A 19,280-nucleotide genomic window follows, 5' to 3' on the forward strand; every position below is an offset into this window, starting at 1 on the left:
AACACGATAAGCATTTTTTTCATGGATAACAGTATGGTTTTAGAAACCTCAAACCCTGTGGCATACACTTCAGAAATTAAACGATTAAGCATTCAAGGCATTATTTATACATTCATACATAATTATGAACCCGTGGGCAAAAACCTAATGAAATTCATCCATCATACCTCATACATTCAGATGATCCAAATTAAGAGCATAAAAGTAATGGGAATAAGGGCAAACCTGATTGGAGAGCTTGGTTGAAATTGAGTTGCACCCGTGAGGTTTACAAAACAATCTTTAGGGTTTATGTGAGGCAGAGGTGACTCTGTGCAGTTGAGTTCCCTTCAGGGTTTGGAGGCTGCTCTGAGTTCTCTGTCAGGTTTCTCTCCAGGTTTTGTTTGAAGGAAACCTCAGAGTATTTTGCTTCTCTTCCTTCTTCTCAAGTGAAGCCTTGGTATTTATAGACTAATATTGGTAGCTTAGTGGGCTTTTGAGAGAGGTCAAAGTTTGAGATTTTTTATTTATTTAATTAATTAATTTTTTTTTTTTTAAAAAAAATCCGTTTTTTTGTTTCTTTTTTTCGTTTTTTCTTTTCATTTTTTTTTTTTATAAAAAAAACTTCTTGGATCTGATTCTGATTGACATGATGAAATGCAATATGAAATGTTAAATGACCTAAAAATGAATGCATGAATGAGGAGGGCAAATTTTGGGGTGTTACAGTTGCTAAAATCTCTCTATACCTGGGAGAATGACATTTGTGGGTCGAAGAGGAATTTTTATTCCCAGGAGTACAAAGATTGCATGACGTTCATCTGCCAACAAACTCTCAAACTACCCACCTTCCAATTGCAACATTTCTTCTACTCCACAGTGGAGTTCGATAAATAGTGGTCAAACCATTTCCAAGGTAACTTATGTGAAGAAAACTTTCGAAAGAAACTGTCGATCGCCTTCTTCAACATGCAAGAAAATCCTGAGAAGAAAGCAGGTACACATCAACCAATTTTTTTATTCCTTTTTATTTATCCCTTTGACCTATCACATGTTTTCGTCATGGGTTAAACTGAAGAAAAATACGAAGCCAATATCGAAGGCCCATCTAATTCTTGTGAGGTCAATAAAGAAGAAGAACCTCATAAAAAAAAGGTAAGTTTTTTCTCCATCTTTTGTGTTGGATAATTTTGAGATGATTCTTAACATGCCAACTTCTTTTCAGAGTTAGAAATGTGATCCAGGTCCCCACTCAACCACCAAACCCAAGAAAAATAAGAAATCTACAAAGGTCGCACCGACACAGGTATGCATGTGATTTCCTTAACTTATGGTTTCGATGATTTGGTAGAAACTAACCAACCAAACTTTATAGGTTGTTCCAGAAATGGTAGAGACCTTGGCCGAGGTCGAGAGTCCGGAGGATAGAAAAAAAATCAAATATTTTTGCATCCCAAACCCAAACCTTCTCATAAGCCAGGTGTTAGCAAGACATAGGGAACCTGTCAAAAGACATATCAACCCAAGGAGCCACACACTTCGATTGTCGATCCTACTGACAATGAGGTTCATGACTTGGTTGAGTATGACAAGGAGAAATGAGGAAAACGACAACAGTCAAACTTCATTTGTACCTCTCATTTGTACCTCCACAATCGAACGGGGCCTTAGTAGACAAGCCAAAAGGTATTGAAAGTTCGACTCTTAATTTCTCTCTCATTCACTAGTCGAACTTCATTGACTCTATTCTTGCATATGTTCATCCAGAAATCAATCAAGCAGGTGAAGATGCAGGAACTTCCAAAGAGTCAAATTTTGAAGTGTGTGTCGATGTCATCAAATTTTATCCCCATAAGGTTAAATAATTTGATGACACCTTAGCCTTAATACATGATAACTTATCTCAAGTTAATCCACAAACCGAGAAGGCCTTCAACATAATGGATGAAGACTAAGTCAATCCCGATATAAAAAATATGCAAACAGATGAGTAAAACAAACCTACTGCTGTCGGAGGGAATCCAAAGCCCATCATCCAAGATTCTTCCTCTAACACTTTGCCTAGCCAAGAAGAAATATTGGCCATCAAAAGGAAGAATCTTGTAGAATCCCTAAGGAGACTTCAAAAACTGTGCAGGCTTTCGAATGACATAAAATCTTCCAACTCTTCTAGTGTTTCTTTAGCTAATGCAAGTGAAGGCACAACGAACCTTCTGATCCAGAAACTGAAAGCCAATATCTTTGAAGTCTACCTCCTCACTAACATCGAAGGAGATGCTAAACTTGGCGCTTACATTCATAAGTTGCTAGATGAAATCAACAAGAAGAGAGTTTCAGATCCAATGGTTAAGTTCCTGTTTGAATTTGAGGCTTACTTCAATGAGGTATGTCGAGATATAAACCTTAAGAAGGCCTATGACGCTCAACTTCATATAATATTCATTCTAGACATATATTATATGTCGGTGTTACAGGTTATGACCCAATGCAAGTTGAGGAAACCCACTGTGTTGAACTAGCGGAAATTAACATGGTCGGAATTACTGAAGATTTTGACATGGAGGCTAAATGTGGGGATGTCAAAAGAGGTGAAGATCATATGAAGTCTATTTACCCTAATCTTAGGAAGGTATGGTCGAATTCCTTCATCAGTGAAAGGCTAAAGATTTTCGGAGGTGATGTTATACCTAAGATGCAATGTAGTATTCGACAAAAAGGCTTCTAAGGAGGTAGAGAATGCTCGACAAACGCATCAGAAAGGAAATTAGAAGAATAACAAACCTCAGTTCTACTTTGACGAAATGGGAGTCCCCTAAAAGAGAGAACAATTCCCAAATCATCAGAGGAACAAACCTAACACCTATGTTCTAACATCCAATGCTCCCCGGGGAAAATGGGTTCAACCTACAGGAAAAGATGGATATGGCCACCAGAAATGGAAGAATTTTGAGATGGGAAGAGGCTCCTCACTAACTTATCGAGAGAAACTTTACGTGTCGGAGAAATGTTCCTATGGGCCCAAAAATTACAAAGCAAAAAATCTATTTTCGAGGACCCAATGGAAAAGGTTTCAAAGTAAGAAGAAAGTAGAAAGGGAGGTTGCTGAGTCGAATAGAAATAAACCATATCAAAACTAAGTTAGTGATCAAGTCAAGAAACAAGTAGGACGAGATTTGTTTTTCCCTAAGACGGTCAATGCGAAAGGAAAAGTGAAAGAGGAGGCGTCACTCAATGGAGACAAGATGGTGACAATTAATTTCTATTTTGGGTCGGAGGATGACTTCGACGTTATATGTAATGTAGTCTCGGTGCTTCCAAGGGAGTATGACTATATCACAAATGTAAGTGAAACAGTGGATTGTGATGAGGAAGATATGGCGAAACATAAATTTGTGTGCTACTTTGTGATGAACAATGGCTACATCTAGGAGAAAAATGAGTTATTTGAGAGGCCATATGAGGGTATTAAAAGTCACTTGAAACCTCTATTCATAAGAGGCAAAGTTGAGAATACTACAATTAATAAATGTTTGATTGATGGAGGGGCTGCAATCAATTTGATGCCCCATTCTTGCTAAGAAAACTAGGAAAGTATGATACCGATATGAGGCCACATAACATGGTGTTATCAAATTATGAAGGTTAAATGTGGCATACTATGGGTGTCATATAGGTTGACGTGACTGTCAAACCAATGCCCAAGCCCACTATTTTTATGGTGATAGCAACAGAGGCAAGTTATAATATACTTTTAAGTTATAATCAAATATTCATTGTAAATGAGGATGTGAAAAAGACGACATTTCGATGTCCAAGAGCCTTAGGCACTTATGAATGGGTAGTGATGTCATTTGGCTTAAAGAGTACTGGGGAAACTTACCAAAGGGTAGTGAATTGGATTTTCCATGATTATATCAAAAAAATTATGCAAATATACATTGATAATATATTCATCAAGTCTGTGTCGGAAGTGGTTATCTTGACCATCTTCGAGAATCATTCGAAAGAATGAGAAAATACACGCTGAAGATGAACCCTCTTAAGTGTGTTTTTTGTGTGCAGGATGAAGATTTCCCTATTTTCGTTGTCCACAAAAAAAAGGCATCGAGATAAACCAAAATAAGACTAAAGCCATCATGGAGAAACAACCTCATTGGAACAAGAAAGGGCTCCAATCTTTATTGGGGAAGATCAACTTTTTAAGGAGGTTTATTTGGAACCTTAGTGGCAAGACTAGAGCATTCTCACTATTGCTTTTCCTGAAAAAGGAAGAGTTCAAGTGGCAACATGAGCATCAAAAGGTTTTCAATGAAATAAAGGAGTACCAATGGACCCTCTGATATTGTCTCCTTCTATTAGGAATAAATGCACGAGGTTGTATATTTTTGCCTCAGACTCGACCATAGGAAGCATGTTTGCACAAGACGAAGATAATGGCGTAGAAAGGGCCATTTATTACCTCAACTGAGTCTTGAATGATGCATAAATTAGGTATAGTCTAATATAAAAGATGTGCCTTTAATTATATTTATCTTGTATGAAGTTAAAGCATTATATAAAACTCGTTGATATTTACGTCTCTTCATAGCTCGATATCATTAAGCATATGTTATCTAAGCCAATTATGCATAGTCAAATTGGAAAATAGGCTCTTGCCTTGACTGAATAAGATTCTGAAGAAGTTTAAGTACAAAATTGACGGCTCTTGTTCGAATAATGAGGCCGAGTATGAGACTTTGATAGTTGGCCTTAAAATTTTGTTAGATTTGGGGGCAAAAAGAGTCGAAGTCAGAGAAGATTATGAGTTGGTTGTTAAGAAAATAACAAAAGAGTACAAGTGTATTAAGGAGAATTTTATATGTACTTTGTTATAGTAAGCCGACTAATTTGGCATTTCAACTATGTTAATATTCAACATGTCCCTCGGCTCGAAAATCAAGAGGCAAATGATTTGGCTCAGATTTCCTAATGATACAAAGTATCGAAGGGAAAGTTGGAAGAATTAATTGAGTTTCAAGGCAGAGTAAAATCAATGAGGTTATCTCCTTCAGATTTCTTGATGAAAAATTTTGAATCTACAGATCTTGAAAACTTTGAGATCTTTGCCATTGATGATTTGGAATATACTGATTAGCGAAGACCAATATTAGAATATCTATAAAATCCAACATGGTCGACCGATCTAAAGGTAAAATACAAGTCTCTAAGACATCTTAAGGTATCTTGCTCAACTGTCTTAGCAAAAGTGAGGCATACTTGGTAGTACTGAATGTCCATAATGAGGCATGCGTCGCCCGTCAGGTCGGGCACAAAATGAAATGATTATTATTTCATCAATGTGTTTATTGGCCTAAAATGCTAAAGAAGTATATCGATTTTTCTAAGGGGTGTCAAGAATGTCAAATACCTGCAGGCATTCATCATGTTCCTGCCATCGACTAGGATTCAAAGACAAAATGGGATACCATCCAAACATTGGTGGAATATGATGTTGGATGAATTAGTCGATTTGGATGAGGAAAGAATATATGTCTTAGATGTTTTGATAAGGCATAAAGAGTGAGTGGCCAAAACTTATTATAAAAAGGTTAAGGTTAAAGCATTCTCAATTGGAGATTGTGTTGGAAAGTTATTTTTCCTTTGGATAAAAAAGTGTAACACTGGTACTGAAATACATAAGCGCCTAGCGGCAACAGTGTACATATTACATGCCCAAAAGAAAACACTACATGACATAAAATATACACAAAGGTTCCCAAAATAAAACTAGGAACTAGATTATTGTAGAATGATCTCGAAAAAGACGCCATCCACAACATCAGGTAAGCAAGACATCACTCTACCTTATCCTTATCCTTCGCCTGATCGGAACTAGCTGGAAAATAATCAACAACATGGGGTGAGATAATAATCCTAGTGGGTTCCCTATCTTATGGGTCCACTCGGCTCTACAGGATTTTCTAATCAATATCCAACTTAAGCCAAGAAGGGAAAGAAGACTTAAGTGATGGGGAAAAAATCTCGCAATGTATGGAAACATGCTCCAGGGTTCTCACAACTCAAATAAGACCACTATTCAGATTCATGAAACATCAATCTCTGAGCGGACTTACGTCTAAGGCAAAGCCCAATTCATGCATGCTCGTATGATTCGACTTTCGCAGTAGATTTCGGGTCCTCTGTGAGTTCCAAACTCAATCCAAGCTACCGTCACCCGTATGGGACTTTAACCCACTTAGGGTATTTTTCACCGTATGGGCCTGTAACCCACTTTGGTGTCCACCTATCCCTTATGTCCGCCATGGTAGGGGCTCAAACCCAATTGAGGCACGCATCATTGGACTCACATCCCATTGCTTACTCATCTAAGCAACTCAAATAGGGATGTACCCCACCAAGGGTAAAATATTCTAAATATGTGATCGGTTCCATAAAGAATAACTAGATTCATCAATCATTGGTGACTTCATTCACCAATAAACAAGTAATAACATTGCATGTTCCATACAAAGCGTCTCACTCTCAACTATAGCAACCATTCGTTTACGACCTCCACATAAGCATTGTACGAATGAATGTCGCCTTCTAATGTTGTCTAAGTTATAAGTCTAACTTATGGCCTAAGAATAATCACTAGGTTAACTCACTGGATTCAGTATGTAATTCTTACATTTAACATTGATTCAACACAAGTATAACATAACAAGTGATTAATGGTTGATAAAATGCGCTTAGAAACATTAAAGAAATGAATTTTGAAGTTTTTGGTACGAGCCAATCGATTGGTTGGGGAAGCCCAGTCGATTGGTCTATCTAACATTTCTGTTTTTCAAAGAATGCAGAGGATCAATCGATTGGTCCTGAGTGTCAATCGATTGGCAGCTGAAATCTCCAGTTTTCCAAAATAGAAAGTTTGTGCAATCGATTGAAGCTCCCTGTCAATCGATTGGTTCTGCCAAATTTTCATTCTCTTCAAAACAGAAAGTTTGTGCAATCGATTGTTACCAAGGACCAATCGATTGGTCCCAAACCATTTCCACTTTTTCACACGCAGAAACTTCATTTCTTCTGCACACTTACATAATTTCAACCTGCATAATACTTATTTCATTTCTAACAACCGACCTCTTGTCATACACATAAAAACACATCAACAACACTTTCAAAGCAACAACCATGTCATTAAATCACAAGAATCCAACCAATACAAGACATACATAGAAGCATCATTAATGAAAAATCACATGATTCATGGAGGAAATCATCATAATATCATATATCCTACTATCAATTCTATAGTTTATCAAACCCCAATTTCTAAATCTAAAGTTCTACCTAGAACCCACCTTAGGTATGGAAAATGAGAAGTTGTTGAGGATGAGGTGATAAAGTGAAGATGATGATCTTGTTCTTCCAAGTCCTTCTTGCTCATAATCTCTCAAGCTTATCTTCCTTCACTTTCTAACTTTCCCCTTTTTCCTCTGCAAGTGTTTCTACTGATACGAGAAAATGAGACATAGAACATATATTACTACATGTGGTTGGTAAGAGACCACTAGGTGAGAACATGTGGACAACAAGCCATGAAATATTTGTGTGGATAGAAAGTGGGTAGGAGTAGTAGAAAAATATCTTGAGTGATACCACACTTAGATAATTACTCTACTAGATAAATTGACCCATTATTAGTGTTACCAAAATGTCCCAATTAATAAAAGGTTAGTCCTAATTAATATTAATTAAGTCAATCTGAATTCACTATTTACTCTATCTATCCCAATTGATAACTTTTAGAGCATATAGGAACTTAATTGATCTCAATTAATAAGAATTTGAGTATTTAAGGAAATATGGGGTATTACAGAACCAATCTTCGTAGGTGCCTTACTCTTGCCAATAAACTTTAGTCTCCCATCATTTAGAGCATTTTAGATAAGATCCTTGAAAAGAAAACATTGTAAAGTTTTATGCCCCCAAAAATTATGATATTTGTAAAATCCTCTTTTATTTCTTTGTTCTAATGGTGGAACTTTCGCACCCCGTGGCACTGAAATTTGACCATATACAACCAATAAATCAAAGATTTAATCACATGTGGTCACATCGAAAGTATAGGTTTTCTTGGGAAATTTGTCACTCGTTTCGGGCTTAACATGGTTCTTCCCATTTTATGGTGTAAGAAGTCTACACACATATGTGGGTATTGGCTTCAACTCGGTCAAATCAACCTCATTTTATTTGACATGATTATACTTGACATCTAACAATTGGTCATTGTCATCCATGTTGACATAAGCCACTCTTTCTTTTTTATTTTTGTTCACTCTGGTTTTTCCAGCCTTCAATCGTTTGACTTGTCAAACTCTGTTAGCTAGTTAGGTTATATCTCTTAAATATTGTGTACCTAATTTATTTCTTATGGATTAATCTAAGCCCTGAGCTACCATCTCGACTAGTCCGTGCTCAGGCACTTGGGTAAAACACCTGACTTTCAAAATTCAAAACCTATTGAGGGAATCATCAATCGATTCAACGAACTTTTGCTTCATGCTTGACAACTCTTTCTGAATGATTTTTGATTGCCCCATTTAAAATTGTTCATTGAATAATCATTCTAAATGAGTCCAATCATTAATGGGATGAGCAAGAAGCATTGCAAATGATGTAAACGCATTATTTGTAAGAGAACTAGGGAAATATCTCATCCTCAAATTCACGTTATTCGCTATATCCCCTACTTCATTCAAATATCGAGCAATATATTTGACTGTAGATTCTTCAGTATCACCAACAAATTCGGTGAACTTAGGGACTTTCTAACCCCCCTTAGGAATTCCATCTGTAATATATGCTCCCACAATAGAGATGTATAATTTGGCATTTTCAGACCTAGGTTTATACAATTTGCGCCATTATTATTTCAATTATGGTGTCAAGATTATTCTCTCCTAACAAGTTTTCTTGTCGGACTCCTTGGACCACTTGGTCGGCGTCTTGGTTTAGATTTACCACTAAAATGGGCAGGCGATTAACTTCTCTAGGTCTCTCTTGCTCGACTAGCTAGGGAACAAACTGTTGGCCCTGATTAAATGTGTTTTCTTCAAAGTTTATTCCCTCATTTTGAATCGGCCTAACCACTCGGGGTTGTACAATTGGTTAAACTTGTGCCCAAGGAGCGCCAAAGAAATCGGAGGTTCAAGTCATTTGATTCGCCAATTGTTGGTAACTATGACTCATATTTTGAATCAAAGGGTTGAATATAGTACCCATTTTTCAGGAAAGCAAGTTAACCATGTCATGGTTATTTTCGTGCATTTTTTGTCTCATCACCATCACATAATTTGTGGTTAACATCGACATTGCTTGGGAACCGAATCCCATCCCCAATTGGGGTTGCATCGTTCAACTAGGGTTACCTATAGCTAATCCTGATGCCAATAGTGGCGAATATAAAGTCAATGCGTTGTCAGCAAATGTCGAAGCATTCATATGTAAGCTTGCCATCATTGATGTTGGCATGCCATAAGGCTGTCTACGACCAAGTATAAGCATTGTGAAACTTGTGGAAAAATGCCTAAAGTCACATAACATATTTGGCATAGGAATCATAGGTTAATTTTGTGTTATATATTGGGAGAATATCGCCCCTTCTTGCGCAGTCTACGACATGGCCGTCGTGCAGGATATGGAGGGAATTGCTTCAGTCGAATTTGCAGTGACCATGCCTTCCCCCATGTTATTGGATGATTGTTCTCCATTGTTGTTATATTTGGGATTCACCATTCTTCTAACGTATCTTCTTGTTGGTTTTCTAACATCTTTTTTTATTATCCTAGCACTCCTCAATCTCATGCACACTCACAAATTTGAGAAGTTTGACAAATGAAGAACTTATGCAAATCTTAAATAAAATGTAAATTTTCGCATAACGTGTCCCACTCGACGTAATAATTTGTTTACTGTGAAATTTGGTAAGCAAAACAAGTTTGGTTTCACTTAAAGGATTAAACTCAAAAGATCCCATACAATATTGTGCAAAAGTAATAAGTTTGAAACATGTTTGACATATAAAGTTGAAAGTAAATTTTTTTTAAAAGAAAACAACTTTAAAATGCAGTAAATGACATGAAAGTAAATAATTCAATTTATAAAGTGGAACACAAATACATACATTTTCATATCACTCTTTTCTCACTAACATTTGGATACTTCGAGTTTTTAGAATTTGTGTAAAATTGTGGACCCCTAAAACTATAAGTGAACACTACTTATGTACTAGTCTTAACATAATTGTCTACAACGGTCGACACAACAAATTATGCCACATATTTGTCTCCACGCAACCTTCTTTCTAGACAAGCTTCCACATGTTCTAGAGTAATTGTCTGATATTATCCACTTATGTCTCATTCGACCGAGTGAAGAGTAATACCATATTAAAAAATTGGATTTTGACTAAGTCCAAAACTAACAAATCCCTGGTTTTTTTTACTATGAGATTCGACCAAAGTTATCAACATCATTCGAAGGGATCAATTTATCAAAAAAGCATGATTGATCTCATAGTCAAATGACCAAATCATCAGTCCTAAAAATTTTCCAAATCCTTACAATCAAGGCTTGTGTCGAAAATTTGAGGTAACAACCCCTCAAATTTGTTCGGTTGGACATTCCTAAGTACTTGATCGGTGTAATGGTCTCTTGGCACCATAACTATTTCAGGACCATTCTGGGCTTGGTTCCCTTCGACAATCCTCAGTGGAGGTTGTTCGACAGGAAGTTGGTTAATATGTGGTGTCACCACTAGCGTCAGGGGTGCCCCCAAAAAGTCAGTAACCCTGCCCATTTGATGGGCTAACTATGGTAACATTGGATGGTGGTCTGAATCAAAGGATTATACACCATGCCTATTTGTTGTGTCAACATATTCACCATTTCATGGTTACTTCCATCCATTTGTTTCCGTATGGTCGCTAGGGAATCGGTAGTTAAAGTTGGCATTATAGGAGGGACATATTGAAACCCCCCTTGTGGTTTCCCCATTCGACCAAGGTTGCTTATGGCAGATCCTACACCAAATGTGGATTGAGGGGTGCCATCTACTACATTATTTGAAAACATCAAAGCGTGACTTTGTAACCCTGTCATCATGGAAGTTGGCATGCCGTATGGGCAGTCCCTCATAATTAAGGGCATAGTAAAACTTGGGACATATGGGGGATTAGGGTCCCCCACAACTGTAGAAGTAGTCATGGGAAAGATCGGTACACTTTTTATCGATAGTAAATTAGCCACCACTTCTGGCATCGACGTAGAAATCGCTACTAGAGATAAGATGGGGCATGCGAATTTGATAATATTTGTTGTCCTTATTGTACCAAGCTTCGTAGTAACCGGTGGTTCAGGATATGAAGAATTGTTTCGGGCATGAGAAGTGTTCTTTGGGTTAACCATTTCCACTCAAATCCTACCACTCCTCAAACGCGTAAGACCCCGAACATTAAAAATATTTTGACGATAAAGTGAAGTAAATAGTATGACAGTTTCTTGAGAAAGAAAAATAATTTTCCGCATAAAATATGTGTCCCGCTGGGCCGGCCAATTTGTTCGGATGTGTTTTTAGCGAACAATCACGATTTTAAAAGTCCTTGAGATTAACTCGAGAAATCTTAGGAATATCTTTGTGCAAAAACTTTTACAATAAAGTATGTGTAATATGCGGCTACGAATGTGTGGGTGCAAACAGTGTAAAAGTAAACTTTAAAGACAATAAAGCTTGGGGTAAAGTAAAAGATGTTTAGAATAAACAACATTAAATAAATGCAATAGATGACAAAATAAACTACTATTTATACTAGTTTTATAGAGAAAGTATATGAGATTCACAACCTTGATTACAACATATGAGCCTGCTATATATACTAAACTAAAAATAATTATTCCCGATAGTGTACTTCTAAAGAATTGACATGTCTTCTAATGCATGCAACTCATCTTCCAACATATTGCCACGCCGTCAGCACTTTGAAACAGCTGAAACCATTATCCCACGTTCTCTAATTGCTCTTAGCAACTAGTAACTGCATGTTCGTCGAAGGTAGTTTGTTGATAGTGTTAAGTATCTTTTGTCTTTGGTTTCCTCAAATTTCCAAGTCATTGGAGCTTGTCGAAAGACTCGTCCTCGGCACGGTGTTGAGTGCTTTTCCAGGTCTGTTCCTGAGACTCCTCCAACCGTATCTTAAGATATGCTCTTGAGATTCTTCCAAACCACATTTCAAAATGTCAGTCAGGAAGTCTCAGTAGACGTATCATTATTGCCGACTCCTGTACATCAACACTAATACTTAGCATTTCACTAATGCAACATTCATTTGACTTTTCCTATTAAATAAAAATCTCACTTAACACCTTGATCATTCTAATTATTGATGCATTCTCCGCTTTTTCTTCATATATAAAGTTGCCATCAACATGAGTAGCTAATTTTTCTTGTATTTGATATGTAGTTGATTATGTATTATAAACTCCCGATCTAGCCGTTATAAGAAATCTTATTTTTGATATATCGATATTGTTATGTTTGTGCTAAATGTTTTTATAATTTAAACTTTGAAGTTAATCTTTTGATTTAAAAAATGTTAGGAATATATTTTATATTTAAAAGATTTAGAATAATGATGTATGAAATTTTGATCGTAAGAATAAGGTAAAACTTAGAATCCACTATATATATATTATCAGATCGTAATATCATTTAATCAATTAAATAATCAAAGAATCAGAAGTTAATAAATTCAACTAAGTTTTTTATTGGTTTGTCAGGAACTAAAACGTAAACTGAGTGATAGAAATATATTTAGGAAACTTTATATAATTAATCAAGAGATACTTTAGATGAGTAATTAATAAAATATATTCTCAAGCATGCTTTCTCAATTGTGATCTTTTACATGAATTATAAGGCATCAAGTACCATAGTAAATTTGATTTAATCCACGGGTCAGACTACCGTGAGACTTATGTCTTACACCCTAGATAGATAGCGCCTTAATCCAATATGACTTCACTTTATTAAAAGGATTTAATGGTAATAGAAATATATTTTCTCATGTCATATAAATATTTTAAATTTTTTAATTTGATTTTGTGGGATGCATAATCGTCATTGATGACGCTTATTAAATAAATTTATATTCTGAGTGCTTCATCTATTTTCTCTTATTAAAATCAATTTATACCGCAATCTGAAAAGAATATCATCGAAAAACCCAAGTTAGCATAATGTTTCTTTAGTTATGTTTAAACAAATTGTCAAATAATTGAGTTCTTTTTCTTATCATCTAGAAACCCAAGTTAGCATAATGTTTCTTTAGTTATGTTTAAACAAACTGTCAAATAATTGAGTTTTTTTTCCAACAAGATCATCATTGTGCCACAAACGTTCAAAATTATTCCTTATCTCAAAAGCCTTGAACAGAATATTGGGTTGAGATTGCAGCTGTTTTTGGACTCATCTTATATAAATTAATTTTTTATAATGCATCAATTATTTAAATCATGCTTAATATTTGTTTCAGATAAGGCAAGTAAAGTGACTTTGGCTAACAGAGAATTTAGATCAAGTATTTTTCTCTACTCAAATAAGTATGTGTTAATAGTTTTTTAATCATTTTATTCAATAATACTTTTATCGTGTTGTAAATAATCAAAATACTCAGGGATACTATATAAACGATACCTTTACTGCATTATCTCTAATTAAAATCTACAAGAAACTAATCCGGATGAGATATAACAATATTAATACAAACAATTATTAAATTTTTAATATTACTGTATTTTTATTATTGAATTAAAATAGGAACTTTTTGTTAAACGGAAAGAAAAGCATATACTGTTCAAATTAAATTAGGAACTAGGAACTGAACATATATTTTAGTACATAATAGAATATATAATACAAATATATATATATATATATATATATATATATATATATATATATATATATATATATATATATATATATATATATATAATTACATGATCTATGATATGTTAGTATATGTGAAAAGAGATTGCAGAAATATTTTGAAGATAAACAATACTGTTCGAATTAAATTAGGAACTAGGAACTGGACATATATTTTAGTACATAATAGAATATATAATACAAATATATATATATATATATATATATATATATATATATATATATATATATATATATATATATATATATATATATATATATATATATATATATATATATATATATATATATATATATATATATATATATATATATATATATATATATATATAATTACATGATCTATGATATGTTAGTATATGTGAGAAGAGATTGCAGAAATATTTTGAAGATAAACAACGAACACCTGATAACTTATATGGTTCTTCCTCAACGAACACTTGATAGTTTATATGGTTCTTTTTCAACCGATACTTTAATGACTTGAATACTCTTCAGATGGAGAGAAGAGATAAATTACTTGTGTATAGTATATTGGAGATCATATCCTATATATAAGGTGATGACCAATTAGGGTTTCCATTATTACAAAATGAATCATCCTAAATAGAGATTTAATTAGCCTTTTAAATGTATTTGACCCCTTAATCAATTAAGACTCTTAATTTGATAAATAGCTAATATAATTAAAATATATATGCCCATATAATAATTATTGAAATATACTAACTAAATAATATTTAAATTATAAAATATTTCAACAATCTCCCACTTGGACAATATATTTTTAATAATTAAATCATAATTCTTTAGACGCGCATCTGAATGCTATTTATCTTTAGATTTCAACTTTACAATCTGGTACATCAACAATGAGACCACCGCGGTTGTTGTCACTAACATATAACGTGACGAAACCCCGACGACTACCACATCAATGTACTTGGTGACATATATCGATATGGATGAGTGACATGAAAATTTTATGTAATGTGATATCTGAATCATGTCTATTTTCAATTGGTCCAACTGAATTCTTTATTGAGATTAAAATGAAGTTTGTAAATTCAATATTTGCACAAACGATACAGAAATGGTTATAACAATGATAACCTCATAAACTTTATTTTTGCAGATAATCTTAAATTAAAGCCTGTATCGATATCAAAAAAATATTATAAAACGTAAATAATGAGTGACTCTCACTAATCTAGGACATCCTTAGTGTCAACAATCATATGAAAGACCTTATATGTTAAGTCTTTTGATTAGTGAGTATTTAGCGTAAGTTTCATATGTATATATTCTAGTTTCAACAATGATAACTAATAAGTCAACATGCCTTTTAAAATCTATTGTTGAAATATTATATGATTGTCTTATAACACAATATAACTTGAGTGGTATTTCAAATTTTTGTATTGAATTGTAACTGAATTACATAAATGCATACATTCATTTAATTTATATTAGAATGTCTATTTTACATCTAAAATATCGGAGTCTAACATACTAATAATCTCTCCATTGTTAGGTCTCTGATTTGTGAGCACAAGCTCTTTTGTTTTCTATATTAATCTGCATGGTTGTCTTTTTTCCCCAACAATTCAATATTGATTTGTTCAAGTGTACAGATTTTCCATATACATATAAGAAAAATCATATATAGAATTCTTACAACCAAAACGTAAGAAAATATACTTAAATTTTCAAATTTATATATTTACTTTAAGGTAGTTATAATTGAGACCTAATAGTCTCACTTAGTAATTGAAATATCCCAAATATTATTGTATTTCTTGTTGAAGTTACTTTCAATCTTATTGATGAGGCTCTTTTGCGATATTTGAAGGGTACCTTAAGAATAATCTCTAATTACCAAAATAACTTAATACAAAAGAGGCTTTTCAGAAATCTTTCATCGCTAGTTTTTTATTAGAGATTTATTGGTTTCACATAATAAACTATACCGTTTTTCGCTTAATACAATAAAATTGACATGTTATAAGAAACATAACTGAAAGACTCTAATAATATTTGAATTTAAAAGATAAATTGAATCATTATTTTAAAATAATATAAAATTGTATTATTTAAAAAATAAATTGAGAAACAAAAAAAAATCCTAATAATGATTCACCGAATTGTATTTCAAATAAAAAAAATATAAACAACCGACAAATACTGAAATGATATTAATATTTACTGAATTAGTTCATTCCATATTAAAGTGTATTTCAACATCATTCAACAATTATCATTTTATACCATATTTCCATAAGATAATATTTTTGAAAATCAATAAAAATTATGAAAATATTATTTACCATACCAAACATGTCATTAGTTCTCAAACTTTAATTGCCAAAATCAACGGTAAACATTACTCTCACGCAATGATTAAACATTAGTAATAAATTTGGTCAGATAATGGACGTCTTTGACATCAATCATTATCCACATAGATAAAATTAATAATTACTACATATTTATCATCCAAAGTATGCAATTGTTCGCCCAAATTTTGTGTAACACCCTAATTTTCTAGAAATTATTTATATTAATTAATTATAATTTTATGTGTGTAGCTAATTATTATTTGTGTGATAATTGAGATGTGTTAGGGCAACAAGGGTGGGTGACCCTTAGGTAGAGAGTGTGGAGAGTAATTAGAGGTTGATAGATTTATTTAAAATTATTTAATTGATTAATCAATATTTTAGTGTTACTATTTAAATGAAATAATAAAAAGAAAAGAAAATAATGAGTTTGGGTTGGAAAATGCGAATTATGGAGAATTAAAATAAATAATGTAAATTAGTAATAAGTTGGGTTTTAGTGGAATATTAAAGGATATAAATTAGATTTCTGATTTATGAGGAGAGAAGTGAGGTGAAATTATTGGAATTGGAGAAAAAGAGGCAAGAGAAGAGAAAAGTAAGGAAAATCTAATGAGAGCTCCAGGGAAGAGAAGTCATAGCCAAAAACTGGAATTACAAGGTAAGTGTGAAAATTTGGGTCAATAATAGGAATATGAATGGAAGGGTAGATGAATATTTAATTCTTTTTGGATTGATGATGAATGTTGATATTTGTTGAATGTAATTCAAGTTCTAAAGTGTTCATGTATGTTCACCATTTATGATGTTTGAAGTTTTTAGGGATTGATATAATATATAGATCCATGATTATATGAATATAAGTAGTGATTGATATAGGTATATTTAAGACTGAATTTAAAACCATAAAATATTTTTTGTGATGATTTCATGGATATTTTTGGGGTAAGAGAAGATAAAATCGTGCTGGAAATTTCAGAAAGTAACAACTTTTTAGTCACGCATTCATGCACGGTTTTGATCATAATTTTCAACTCGTAAATCATTTTGGTACGAGATTTGAAGCATTTGGAAGCTGAAATATAGGATTGTATCTTTGTTTCAAAGGCAAAATATTTTGGTGATAATTTGATGAACGTTTTTGGGGTTGGAGAAGAGGAAAATCGTGTTGGAAATTTCAGAAAAACAACAACTTTTTGGTAACGCCTTCGTGTACGGTTTTGATCATAATTTTCAACTCGTAAATCATTTTAGGATGGGGTTTAAAGCGTTGGGCATCTGAAACAGAGGGAAATAAATTTGTTTCAGAGGTAAAATATTTTTAATGATTTTATCAAAGGTTGGTAGTAGGTGGAAAAGAAGTGTATGATGTGATAGATATGGATGAGGTCCATATTGACAAATTATTTGATGTGTTATGAATGATTTAGATAATGTGTTTGATTATATTGGTGGTAGTCTAGAAGGGTAGATTATGTTACGCATGGTTGCAATTGTGGATCACTAAATATTATTATAATTTTTGTGTTAATTGCATTATTGCAATGTCATACATCAATTGTTGATATGTCGAAGGAGATAAGTTATAGGTTCGAAGGGGAACAAAAGACTTATCCGGTACTCATAAGGGGGAGTTCGGGATTCTGAATGGGGAATCAGGTTCGTAAGAAGAACCAAATGTTGAATTGGTACCACATGCATATGAGTCATTGTCGTTGTCGTGAGTCACATAGCATGAATGAATTATATGCATGAAATATGATTGTATGTGATGATGTTGTTATTGTCGTGATGTTGATGATAATTTGCGTGTGAGAATGTGATATGTTATTATGCATGATTATGTAGATGTTGTACTCTATTTTACATTCTATGTTGTTATTATTGAAATGAATTCTCACTCCTTCTGTTTGAATGTTGCCTTTACATATGCATCATGCAGATACTCAAGATTATAGATGTGGTTGTGAGTGACAGTTAGCTCCTAGAGCTATTTCTTTTAGTTTATTTGTGTTAGGTTCGGTTATGCTCTGATATGTAACACTGGAAAGCAAATTATTTATTTTGTGTTGAAATTTCCTGAGAGACAATGCATGCTCTCGTATTTGTTTTATATTTTGGTGTGATAGCACTTGGAGAAGACTCACGAGTCAGTGCTTTTAATTTTGGTATGAAAACTATTATGAGATTTTAAATTGGTATGTTTTTTTATTATGATTCCACTACGAAGATATCCAGATGATTTGGATGTCGTGTAAATATTCTAAGTGTAAATGTATGCAGTAAAATATTTTGTTGTAACCCGTGTTACGGAACAGACTATCATTGTTGTGAGTGACACCCTAAATGATTGTATTTTGTTAATTAAATTCTTTGATAATTATGCGCGGGTTTTTAGGATGTTACACCGTGTCTTCCTTTTGGCCGACCATAACAATTCACATGAATAATTATACACTACATCTTTTGTAATTCTGATTGAAACAAATTTATACAATAGAGGCTACTTTTGCAACATATTGCTTCAACCAACTCAATCAAAATTACTAGACATTTCTATAAATTTAATGAAAATAGTCTTAAACTTACAAGGCACTACCCACAAATGTAGGTCGTATTCATTTAGGATATCGTTTGGTAATAATAATATTTCTTGAAAGTCCTTAGCGTCAGAACAAATTCACAATAAAACACAAGTTTTATGAATTTATATAAATTGTAAGATTAAAAAAAAATATTATTGTATAAAACTTAATAACAATAAACTCAAATAACATAATCATGCTAAATGTATAACTTCAAATCAAATAAATATTAAATATTTATATATTTAAAATAAATGTCAAACAAATTCACATATACACAGAATAATTTTTTAAATAAATCATTTTAGAAACAACAAAATCAATTATAAAATACAAAATATCCAAAATTTAAAGAATCAAATCTTTAGTTTTACCTTATAATTT

Source organism: Lathyrus oleraceus, chromosome 5, assembly GCF_024323335.1.
Source record: "Lathyrus oleraceus cultivar Zhongwan6 chromosome 5, CAAS_Psat_ZW6_1.0, whole genome shotgun sequence".
NCBI classification, from domain to species: domain Eukaryota; kingdom Viridiplantae; phylum Streptophyta; class Magnoliopsida; order Fabales; family Fabaceae; genus Lathyrus; species Lathyrus oleraceus.